The following is a 13,384-nucleotide window of genomic DNA, read 5'->3' on the forward strand; positions in this document are numbered from 1 at the left end:
TTTTTGCTAAGATACTAAATAAGACATTGCAATTGTCATATCCTTCAAGATGACATAATAAAAATAAAGATCCTCAAGAATTATATGTTATTTTTTGAATAGATGGTAAGATACAATGCACTTGGTATTAAAAGCTTGAAAGAGGCTTCCAATGTGTGATGATATTATTAGAGGTAGAAACCACTCTTAATAATATCTCAAATATTTTGTTTGAAAGAAGTTATAAAGGCCTCAATAATAATCAAATATTAAGATGGTCTTTCTACCTTGGTATAAGATACTATTACTGTCTAAGATGACCTATCAACTAACTTCAAAGAGACTAAAGATCAAAATATGTAGTAAATATAATTTGTCACATCTTGGACTTTTTCAATATATGATTATTACTCATTGTAGAACTTGTCCTTATGAAGGTAGATAATGTCACATATATTTATATTTATGCCAATAATTACTTAAATAATAAGAATAATTAAAAACTTCATAGATTAAAAACTTCATAGCTTAAAAATCTATCAAATAAAAGTAAATAATTTTGATAAAATATTATAAAAAAAAGCTTTTTAGGAGCGTCAAACACCTCTTTGATTTTATACAAATGTATAGGTGATTGATAGGTTAAAAACTTAGCCAACAAACCAACCATATATTGTATATATTGGCTACTTGTAATAGAAGTTGGACATGTGGTGCACATATATAAAGCTTGTCTTACAATTCAAACATGTGTCCTATAAGTTTAATACATGTCAGAGGTCTTATACAATATTGTCAAATAACTTGTTGTTAAATAGTGTATATATATAAGTAAAAATAAAGCCATCTTTATTTTTGTCAATTTTTTTATTGCTTCTAATTTAATTTCAAGAAGCTTTAGTTTTCTTGTCTTTTAGCAATAGCTATTCCAATTTCTTTTTAAATGTATATATTTACTTATTTTTCTTTTGACATCTTTTTTTAAGAAATATCTTATTTTTTATTTATATTTTTTAAATTCTTGTCTTTGATAATATACATATTAATTTTTTTTCTATGATACTCAGAAAATAATAGTTCTATGATACTTAGCAATAGAATTTGTATACAAATTCTATTGTATTTATTATAGTTAGTTTATATGTTTATAATAACATAATATTATAAGGTGATTAAATAAATTTAATATAGTTATAAAGTACATTATTTAAATAAGATTTTTATTTCTTTGAACATGTACAAAAAGATTTGTAATTTTATAAGTATAATATATATAGCTTATTTTTAGATAAATTATTTTTATATTAAAAAATTAAATTTTAATAAATTTTACTTAAAATATCTTTGTAAAAAACTTTTTTTTAATTTATTTCTTTAATTAGATTATTTTCTTATTATTCATGTATTGGCTCTTATAAAATAAGAATTAATATATTTTTTTATAAGAATATAAAACAAATATACTTTTAATAATAATAGACAAATTTCTATTCTTTTTTTTGTTGCCAAAAAGTTATTTTGGGCTAAATTGCCATGAAAAAGAATTAAAAAAATTAGCTTGTAGTATAGGCAATTGTAGTAAGTATGGTAGTCTTGTTCACTTGGATGGTTTCTATTCAAAGTCTATAGAAGAATTCAAAGATTAAAAACTAATCTTAGGATGTTATGTTGAAGTTAAAATTATATATTAAAAAAAAAAAAAAAAAAAAAAATGATGCTTCTTCACTCTATTCTTCTTGTATCTATGAAGAATGTTAGTTAACAAATCAAGAAGATTTTCTTATGGTTCAAGATCTACCTTCTCTTTAGATTTTTATTTAACTTGAATTTAAATATTCTATCATTATAAGATTGATAAGATAATCATGAATATTAACTACAAATTTAAAATTTGTCTTTCGAATTTATGTAGGGCTAGTTATAAGACTTATTTATTTAGTAGCAATAATTGATTAATGTGTTTTTAGAGACTAGTATAAGATATTTAATTTAATAAAAGAGAGCATATAATGTGAAACTTTTAGTATAGATAGTAGAACTTTAATTCTTATTGCAAAAAGAACCAAGACATTGAGATAATTTAATAAAGTCTATCTTTTCACTATTAATTCACAAAGAATAAAAAAATTAGAAATAAAAAAATATATATCAAAAAAGTGATGTACATATCTTAGAATAGGATTCTTGAATTTATTTGAATAAAACAAAAGACATAAAAAGATATCAAAATAAGATTTTATTGTAGAAAAACTAATCTTAAAAATTTATAGAATATAAAGAAGCATAATTATAATATTATAATAAATTATAAGAGGTTATTTTTGTCTTTATATTCAAAAATTAATCATTTTATTCTAACAAGAAAGTATTAGATGTAATAAGGACTTATATTAGTAATATAATTATAAATGCTATTAAAATTCTATTAAAAAATTGGCACTAATTCTTATCATCATTGTCAATATGATATTTTTTAAATATATACATATATATGAATATATATTTTAAATATATATATATATATATATATATATTAAATAATATATATTAAATAATATATTTTAATTAGATAGATTAATTCTTTTAACTTATACATAATTTTTTTAATTTATATAAATTATAAAATAAATAAATAAAAATTAATTCTAATTTTTATATGTATATATGTATATTAATAGTTATTAATTAGAAATAATAGTATTATATTTTTATCTATATATAAAAAATATTAACTAAAAATAGAAATGTTTTAATATCTCTAATGTATAAAATATGTTTGATTGAAGCAAATATGTGTATAGGTGAAGAAAATCAAAATAAGAATAAATATTTTTAATATTATTGGCTAATCTTATATGATTTAAGAAAATATAATAAAATATTATTTTTTTGGAGATTATTAATATTATAGACACTACTATGCTTGATAAAGCATTATTATGATTTAACAAAATAGTCTATTAATTTTTTCAAGTAATTTTAGACATACTTCAATGAAAAATAGATCTCAAAGTTTAAATTATTAGTAATATATAAGTTTAACATTTTGCATACTAGATAAGATAGAATAACAACTATTGAATTTTTTTATGAAAATCTGAAAGTTACATTCAAAGAATCTTATAGAAATTTAAAAGAAAGAAAGTTAAATAGCTCATTAATTTTTTTATCTTATGATATTATTAACTAATACAATTATTTTGACTTAATTAAGAAACAAGAAATTGTGACGAATAAGATGGCTTGAGCATTGATAATGACCACCATACTCTAAGTCTATAAGATTTTCAATACCTTCTTATGTCTATTTATGTCCCTTTAAGATCTCACTTATATTTAATCTATACAAAAATTATATGTCTAACATGTTGTATATAAGCCATGCATGTAATGTCCAATATGCAAATGTATTTATTCACAAATAGATCACATTGAGGTTGAAGTTTTATGAATAACAAGACCAAATCTTATGGAAAATAAATATATAGTCAAGTGTCTCACTATAATATAGAGTATTACTAAGTATGGCAAAATTAACTATAATATATAACATGTAGATATATAACATGCTACAATAGAAATATCAATATAAAACAAAGTTTTCCATCTTACTCAAAAAGAACCTTATTTAAATTGGTGGAAAATAGTTTGGAATATTGGCATCAATATTGCTATTGGTTCTTTGAAGAGGTTGGATGGACTCCATTATTAAAGCATCATCAGTCAAAACATGTGCATGCACAACCATGACTTTTCATAACATTTAATGAACTTTTCCAAGCAACAAATGGGTTCAAAATTCAACCTCCCTTCTATTCTGATTACATTTGCAGTGTATTATTCTCAAGATCCCTTTGCAACCAGGAAAACTAGTACCCATTTCAATCGATCGAGGAAACTAACTATCAAGCTCTTGATTTCATAAAGCTCTTCTTAGACATCTAGACTTAAAGCAGAGCAGAATCTTGAAGATTGCATTTTGAGTAGTTATTATTTTGACTGATTGGTTTCAGCTTGTAAATTCTCCAAGTATGTGACGGAAAATACTTGGTTTCTTTAGAAGAATTGATCTAGCAGGGCGAGAAACCATCTTCTCATCGGGCGATTGTCAATGGTAATGGTGATTAGTTCAATGGTAACCAACACTAAACAAACCAATCGACAGCACATCCCACATTGCCCAACTACGCAAAAGAAAACAAATATCTGCACCAGAATTTTGCTGCCAGCAAAGTGATAATATTCAAGACATTTTTTAATTCTGATCCGAGAGATTAGTCCATGTTGGTATCCGGTGGCATTAATGTTCAGCACACCTAAACCATTAGTATCAGAACTGTACTCGTAGAGACAGGGAGGTTCGTGCAATGATCCCGACGTGCATCGGCCTTCCAGCATTCTAGCATTCATACAGTAAATATCTGTGTGTATCGTGCTAAGATACTTGCTGTAGCTTGAAACTGTCGTATGATCTTCAATGCAAAAAAAAGTAGCGCTGAAAGAACCATCAGGTTGAATTCAATGTGACAGTAAAAGTCTGTTCTTTGCATGTGTGCGAAGCTACAGCTTGCACTTCAACTGCTGATTTTGCTTGCAGCCCACCACTAACGTTGTAGTTTAAGAGGCTGGGAATGCTTCAGCTCCGGTTTCTGAAATCACCCTGCACCATGGTTCGAGAGGTGTCTACCTATTGTCTTTTAACCAACATAGTTTCAGCTGTTCCTTGGGTATTGCTTCATCCGCGCACGAAGTAGCAAAAGTGGCTGCAGATTTATATGTTGTCTTTTCATAAGAAGGATTTCATTCTCATCCTGCATTATTGACGAATACAAATGTTGTCTTCACAAATTAATAATTTCTGAATCAAGGCTGCATTTTGAAGGTTTCAATGTTCACCTTTTTATGTGTGATCTGGGATTCTTTACTGTTGCAAGTACGAACATCTCACCTTCGTCTAAAAGACAATTAAACCAAAAACCAAAAATCAGTGTTCATCACATTCAGTAGTACAATACAGCAAGAAACTAAATCCTATAACGTGAACCAAAGAACACTGCAGTGGTGATTTACCTCGATCAAGTTTGACAATGATTTCCAGATTGATATTGCATACTGCCACGTTGTGGCCGTGAAGATGGTTACCAATTTGAAATTTGTTGATAGTCTCAGCTCTTCGAGATGTTCAACTGAATCCAAGAACACTACGTCATCTGTTCTTTTTAGTTCTACATTGCACTTCCAATCCGACTTGAGCGTTGTAGGCAGGTTCTAGCATGCTTAACATAGGACTGGTATGATAGGAAACTTCAACTGTGTGTAAAGTGAACTGATTGTGGGCTTAGATCTCTTGTCCAGCACGTTTCGCCGTCATTCATATAGTCGCTGTTCTGAATGAGGGGTCGTGGTATTCGCTGCGGCAATACGATAAATTGCGCTGCAACACCTTGAATCGTGTGGTTGACACACAGAACAAGTTGAGTAATGTCAAATCCAACCAGCTGGAATGGTCAGCTGAATCAGGTCATGATGCAACTCAACCGTCACATCTCGAATTTGCTTAGTGGGGATTCATATGAGCGACTCTTCAATCATCGTCTTTTAATCTGTGTCTTAGGTTTCTGATTCTGATAACAACAGTGTGGAGATACAGTGAACCATGTGATATAAGGACTTGGGTGGGATATGTGTACGCTTGTTAGGCACTTCTCCGGATATCGCAATGGTTGCGATTCAATCTCGTTTGGATGAACCGTTTCGTTTCAGCTTCCCATGTTTGGTGTAACGAAATTCCCAATCGACTGTCGGAAGGTAATTTTGAACTGTTTTTTGATTCCAAGCAGAGGCTTGCATTACAGGAGGGTTTTCTCCGAGAGGTTACACTTGCGACTGCCCACGCTGAAATTAAGGCAGCTCACTTACACCTCGCAATAAAAGCACATCAATTATCCCTGCGATTCGTCAGGCACGCTACCTTCATATGATAGTGTCGAGTGCAAACAAGCCAGACGTTAGGAATCCGATCTCTGCTAGAAGAGGTTATCAAGCCGTCCGAAAACTGGAGGCACGGACTCGCGGACTCTCGACCTACATGGTATACACCACTGTAAAGCAGGCGAGTCAAACAAATGCGTGTATATCGAGGTTTGTTCAAGAACGTCAGGAGAATAGCCACAAATACCTGCAACCAACACTACATGCTATATTAAGATTAGTATTAGAAACAATCAAATGAGCATTGTTACGCCTCGACTCACACCCTTGCCTCCAGAACACGAATATGTTGCTGAATGCAAGCGCATGATGGAATTACTGTAGCTCCTTCCATCGAGGGGATACAGTATACACGGCTCGTACGCCACCACCTAATCCTGGCGCAACCTACGAGAACCAAGAATACCTGCAGGTACTCCCAAAAACACCCCATAAGTCCACGTATCATTGCCAACCCCGCTCCACTTCAAAACCACCTCACGGCTATTGATTGACGAACCTATGATGCCAACCCACAGCGTTGGAGTAAATTAAACCTTCATTACAAGTTGCTAGGGGTGGAACTGCACAAGTTGCAACCAGACGGCATCGACAAATGCAGTCAGCCATGCGATTGGAGTAGGTAATGGATCCGGTGGCACAGCACAGAGAATAGACAACAGTTGTCTGCTTCTTTATACCTGGGTCTATAAATGGACACATGATGCCAACTCCGGGGATTCTGTACTCGGGTCACAGATGGATGGAGGACTTGTGGAGCCTGAGCTGTGCCTAGCAAAAGTAGATCAGACCGCCGACTGAGTGGCTCTGAATAGTATTCCGTGTCTAATTTCCAAGTTCGGAGCTCTGGGTTTTAAGGGAAAGCTGGTAACTAGAATAACCATGTTAAGTGCATGTTTGTAGGGACCGAGATTAGTGGTGGAAGAGGACTCAGGCTAACAGTTCAGTAAATAACGCGACTGATGTCCATCTGGATCGTCGGTCATCCTTCCCAAGCACCGTTCGCACCGCCACCATTTAGTGGGCAAAGGCAATTCCGTCCCTGCGATTAACCGAACTTCACGCACTGAACGCATTCTGCGCTTTCCCCTTTCAATTGCTTCTCAAAACATTATGTTTCCCCTCTTTCTTCCTTCAATCCATCACCCAATCGGTTTCCAGTCCTTTATTGCTGCTGATTCAGGCCTAGTTCTTATCAAGTCATGTAAGACTAATAAGGCTACATTAGCAAGTGACTGGCCTTCGAACTGAGTCGTCGGAGATGCAGCCGGCCCGGATCCTTCTCTCTCTCTCTCTCTCTCTCTCTCCTAGAAAGAAAGAAAAAAATAAAACAAAAACAGTTGCCTCTAACACACAACATACTCCGAAGTCGTCCATCTGCCCAGAAATAGATTCTTCTAGTGTCAGCAGAAACATTACAAACTGATCACTCGCAGTTTCATGGTCTCTTCGTCGATCTCTGGGGTCTTCCATTGTCGAAACCATCGATGAGTTCACATTCAAGATGCCTTGCTTTCCGAGTGCATACTGTAATTCTCCACTCACCCATGCTGTCATCGAAGTGCCGCGTTGGCAAGTAATATATAACGTGTCATGCAACTCCATGTTGCAGTCACTGGCAATGTAATGTTGGTTTTTCTCAAAGGAAAAGTTACGGTTTGTTCAGTGTGAGCGAAGATGAAAAATGGATGTCACGGTTTTTATATGAAAATTTTGGGTATTGAGCATAAAAAACATTGTAAAACGTGGAACATGCTTTCGAAATAAAATACTGTATCATGCATGTGAGTACACAAAATATTGTATTGTGCATGTAAGTGCACTAAAGTCTTGAATTTCCAGTTGAGATTTTAACCATTGAAGTTGGAACAATTAGTTAAAAACAAAATAAAATCTCTTGCAAAAAAAATACATAAAAAGTTTAGTTGTTAGTTTTAGTATGTTAAATGCTATTAAACACTACTATCCACTTTGTTTTTAAAGTATTGTGTTCTTATTGAGTTTGATTGACACAGAGTGAACCCTAAAACAGCACTTTGTATTTAATGTACATTTTAACGTCTTCAAAAAAAAAAAAACTTAATGTATAAAGAATTAACAATATTATTATAAAAAATCACCAAGGCAGCATTGTAATGTTTTTTTTTGGAATGTTCAATTTTTGTATCTCATGATGTATGCAAAAGAAGCTATGAAAGACAATAAAGGTGTTTAAAACTTCTAAACACACAAAATAGTATAAATGTTTAGCATGCTAAACTTACGTTAGACCATAAAGTTATTCAATACAACAGACACACAAAATAAAAAATAAAATATAAATAAAAAAAAGTTCCTGTGATTGGTACTAATTGTGCAAAAAAAATTTGAATAACCATGTAGTTTATAATGCCTTTCTTAAATTCTTACAAACTATCCTCTACATATTCATGAGTAAAGAAAAGCAAATTTGATTTCAAAAATGTCTTTGATAATTCATGATGTCTAAATTCTTACTTTAAATTTTATTAATTAATTTAATAAAAAGAACATTATTACTAATAGTTCAAATCATAAGCAGATTTTTAAAACAATATTGACTTATTAGTTAGTAATAATCTGGGAAATATATATATATATATATATATACATACACACATAAACACATAGTACAGATTTTGAAATATGTATAAATATGTGTGTAATCTTTAATTAAGTATTTCAATTGTTGTGAAAAATATCATCATTGTTTGTACATTGTATAATTAATACATCAAGATAGTAAAGTATCATGTGCTATAAAATTTATATTTTTATTTGTAAAAAACTCTATTTTAACTTACGAAAAATTCATTATGTTGTTTTGATACATTATAGACTTAAAATTGGTAAACATCTTACAACCCACTTGTGTGGATGTGCAAATCATGACCACAAAGATTTTGTTGATGTGAGATCAAATCTACAGATTGAAATCTTTTCACTGTGCACAATGAATTATTTAATAGGGTTGTAGAATACATTCATGCAACACAATGCAAGAGAAGTTGAATACTTTGTACTCAACTAATATGGGTTTGAGGTTTTAAAAAAAACACACACACACACACACACAAAATCATTTATAAATAATTAGACAGGGTTGAAAATTTAGGGTTTATTAAAATGCTCTTGTGCAAGGAGCCATTAAAATTTCATCCAGTACCAAGTACCAAGCAGGTACCTACTCTGCTATGGCTCTGCTCAACTAGTTCAACACACATGACTTGCTAAACTATGTAACTAATACATTTTAAACTTTAAATAGTTAAAACAAGCCAAAATAAAATAAAAAATGAAACGACATACTCAGAAAAAACAAGTATATATATATATATATATATATGCATGCATTTATTAGTTGTATTTGTGTACTCAACAACACAGTTTTCTACTTGGTTTTGACTATCCCTAACAATTGCTTTCTGATTGTACTGTCCTTGTTGGCTTTTCATGTGGTTTAGACACAACTGGCTGAAAAGCAATGAAAGGAAAACACATGATTCTTTGCTAAGGTCACATGTTTTTTTGGACAGGATACTGGGATGTTCCATCATAGCCCTGATGTTGTAGTGTCTTCTCTGATTGTTGTCAATATCTTTTTGTTTTTCTTCTTCACAACTGTGTGCAAATACAAGTAAAAAAATGTGGGAATCTTGGAACATAATCCTTGAGTAAAAATATGTGTAGGAAAATACTGCTAACTGATGGAAAATGAGCCAATTAAAGTGTATTTGTATACTAACAAGTTCTAAACTGCCTAAATGTTGTTCAAATGATATTTAAAATTAAGATTTATTTTTATTTATCTTATATTTATATTTATTTTTTTGAAGATAAAATTATACAATAGAATAATTAATACATTGATAATATGCCGATTGTAGTCTACTCTATAATGAGCTAATTGCACAATAATGCTTATACATATTGCATGCATTGATATCAAAAAAATAAATAAACAAATAAACAAATAAACTTCAAATATAATTGCGTCATAGACATACAAATTTATCTAAATTAAAGGAATTAGGTAGAAGTAGGTAGAAATAAGTAAATTTGATAATATAATCATAATTTTTTACTACATTGGTTTTTTTGAAATATTTATTATAGAAAAAAACACATTAGATTTTTTGTTTGGATGTAGCATTGTCACATATACAAAAAAATGGAAAATCCATCTTGTAGCTTTTTATTCAAGAATATTAAATTTTCATCCATCCATGTATTTAAGGTGAAGTATAACCACATGATCTTTAAGCTTGTTATAATTTTCTAACTACATGATATTTTAAATACAATAAGAACTTGGAATTAATATTAAGAGATTTTTAGTGGCTTCAAATGTGGAGGGCAATTAAAGACTTCATAAAATTATGTAATATTTTTTCAAGATTAAAAACTCATCATCATTGTTCTTATAGACTTCTTCAACCATCATCTATACCAAAAAAAAACCATGGTCTTTTATTTCTATGAATTTTGTTACAAATCTTGTAACTCTAAATTTTTATGATATTACAATTATAATAGTAGACTATTTCACCAAAATGGCATATTTTATACAATGTAAAAAATCTATTATAAATAAAATAATAATTAAATTTTTTTGATAGTATTTATTAATATAAAAAATTATCAAGACATATTATATTTAATGAAGAAATTCAATTTATATCATGGTTTTAAAAAATCCTTTTCAAATTATTGAAGGTGGATATAAAATTAGAAGAATGATGAAGTGACTTAAATTTTTACTAAAGCAATTCATTCTATCTTAACCATTATCGCACCTTTACAACCTCCATCTTTGTTCTCAACTATTTTCTATTCTCACCCGTTGTTCAGGACGGAAGTAGAAAATTGAGAACATCAAGAATGAGGACAATGGGTAAGAATAGAGGAATGGCTAGAAATATGGGTGACAATTGAGAATAGGAAAACGATTGGAAATGGCGACGGAATTGAAAGGATACAACAATGGTTTGAATATGTGGATCAATTTAATAAAAAATTGAGTTACTTTATTATTTTCTTAAAATTATCTTTGATTTTTTATTTTCAAATTGATAAACAAATATAAAAAATAAATCAAGTGAATCAAAATTTGAAGCATTGTTTAAGATATACCATCAATTACTATCAAGATGATTGGACAATTCTTTTGTTATTGGTAAAGTTTTCATATAATAATATGATATATTTTTTATTCAACAAACACTTTTCTATATTACTTATGGTTATTATCTACAATTTGATACTTTTGACTTTTTAAAAATTTGTAATTTTGTGTCAAAAGATTTGAAAAATTATTTATTAGAGCCACATACAACAATGAAGGTACAATTAAAGAAAGCTAAAAAATAATAAAAGATTATTATAGATTTCTATTGCAAAGAATAATCTCAATTCTATGTTGTCAATAAGATATGTTTATTTTGATATAATATCATAATTAAATTTTTTTTTCAAAAATTAGATTATTATAGAGTTTAATCATTTCTTATTTGTGAAAAAATCAATGCAATTGCATATTTATTGCACCTATTGAAATCTATGAAGATCCATCATATATTCTATGTATTTTTTTTTTTATCCATATAAGATAATGGATATACCAAAAAAAAGACAAATGCCACATCTATCTATAAAAATAAATAGTAACTAATATTTTAAAGTCATAAAAGACTTAGACTTAAGACAAAGCCAAAATAGGTTGAAATAGATATGATATAAATAAATGCACATAGAAGCTAACTAAGAATTTTTTAAATACAACAAAGAAGATTAATACTTTTAGATGACAATATCCATAAAAATTAAGATAAAAAATCAAATATTTTTTTGCTAAAAAGAAACAAGATTTAGTAAAGATTATATTTTATCTTCTATCATTGTTTATAGCTTCTATGCAATTGTGGTGCTACAAAGATAAAATATTAACAACCAATCGATACAACTCAAGAGTCATTATTTCTTAAATTAATAGACAATGTATTAAGATTGTTACAACCTTTAAGACAACATAATAGAGACAAAAATCCTTAAGAATGACATATTTTTCTTCAAATAGAAGGTGAGATACAACAAATTTGGTATCATGACCTTAAAATAGACTCTCAATATTTGATAATACTATTAGAAGTAGAAACCATCTTTGTTGATATTCTAGATATTTTATTTGAAGGAAATTATGAAAGTATCAATAATAATCAAATGTCAAGGTGGTATTCTTGCTTTAGTAATAAAAAAGAATAAAAATTATAATGTCTGATAAATATAATTTGTTGCATCTTCATCAGTATGTCATCATTACTTTTTATAAAATTCATTCTAAAAAAGATGAAAGATTAATGCCAAAGACATATATATTTACTTAGATCAAAAGAATGAGATAGAAGTAAGTAGAAGTAAATACATTTGATAATATCTTATAAAAAAAACTTCATAGATATGGATTGACTTCATCTTGATTTGTAGGTGATTGGTAGGTTAAAAACTTAGCCAAAAAGTTGGTCATGTTTTGCACTTGTTGATGACTTGTGATACAAGTTTGCCATGTAGGAAATTTATCTTATAAGTTAGACTTGTGACTTATAAGTCGGATATGTATTGAAGGTCCTATAAAACATTATTACATAACTCTTAGTTAAATAGTATATATGGATGCAAGAGTGAAGCCTTCCTTACTTTTGTCAATGCCTTACTTATTCTTACTCTTATTTCAAGAGTCTCTAGTCTTCTTATCTTTAGTAATAACCATTCTAGTCTTATTATTATAAATATTTTAAAATAATTATCTATTATTTTTAGTGATACAAGAATGTATTGATATTTTGATTCTTTGTGATTTATATCTTTAAAAAATTGTGCATTTTATTTTTATAATTAAATAAAAAAATAAGATATAATTATATTTTTTATTTTATCATATATTATCTACAAAGTAAAGAACCTTTCACATAAAAATATTCTTATTACATCATTCCATCTTATATTTACATTGTCCTAAACAATATGCATAGACTAAAGTAGTATAAATCACATCTTTTATCTTGTAGATTGTTTGTAATTAATTTATAGGTAACAATGTCATTTTTAATACCATATTCCTACTATTATCAACCTAATTATTTTTATGTCACACACATTTACATCAATTAAAATTACTTGATAAATTTAAAACTAAAACTTACAAACTTTCATTTAATGTCAAAGGAATCGTTTAAAAATATTTAATAATATAATTAACTATTATAAAGACAATAGATTAAGAGAATCATAAAAACTATTTCTTTAATTAGTATTATTATATCCCACATTACTTCCTTATAGACAACTAGCTAATAATATACATCTTTTTATTGTGCATTTTTTTCTTTGCTTTAAGAAT

General features: G+C 28.8%; 1 long non-coding RNA gene across 1 annotated transcript; it reads right to left on the reverse strand.

Annotated features, from left to right (window-relative positions):
• Window positions 1-4,196: 4,196 nt before the first annotated feature.
• Window positions 4,197-7,625, reverse strand: LOC141045403 (uncharacterized). Its single transcript, XR_012217528.2, has 3 exons — window positions 6,651-7,625; window positions 5,050-6,376; window positions 4,197-4,790 (listed from the first exon to the last, which is right to left on the reverse strand). It is a non-coding gene; the product is annotated as an uncharacterized LOC141045403 (long non-coding RNA).
• Window positions 7,626-13,384: the final 5,759 nt, after the last annotated feature.

The sequence above is a fragment of the Physcomitrium patens genome, chromosome 5 (assembly GCF_059467195.1).
Source record: "Physcomitrium patens ecotype Gransden chromosome 5, ASM5946719v1, whole genome shotgun sequence".
Classification (NCBI taxonomy): Eukaryota; Viridiplantae; Streptophyta; class Bryopsida; order Funariales; family Funariaceae; genus Physcomitrium; species Physcomitrium patens.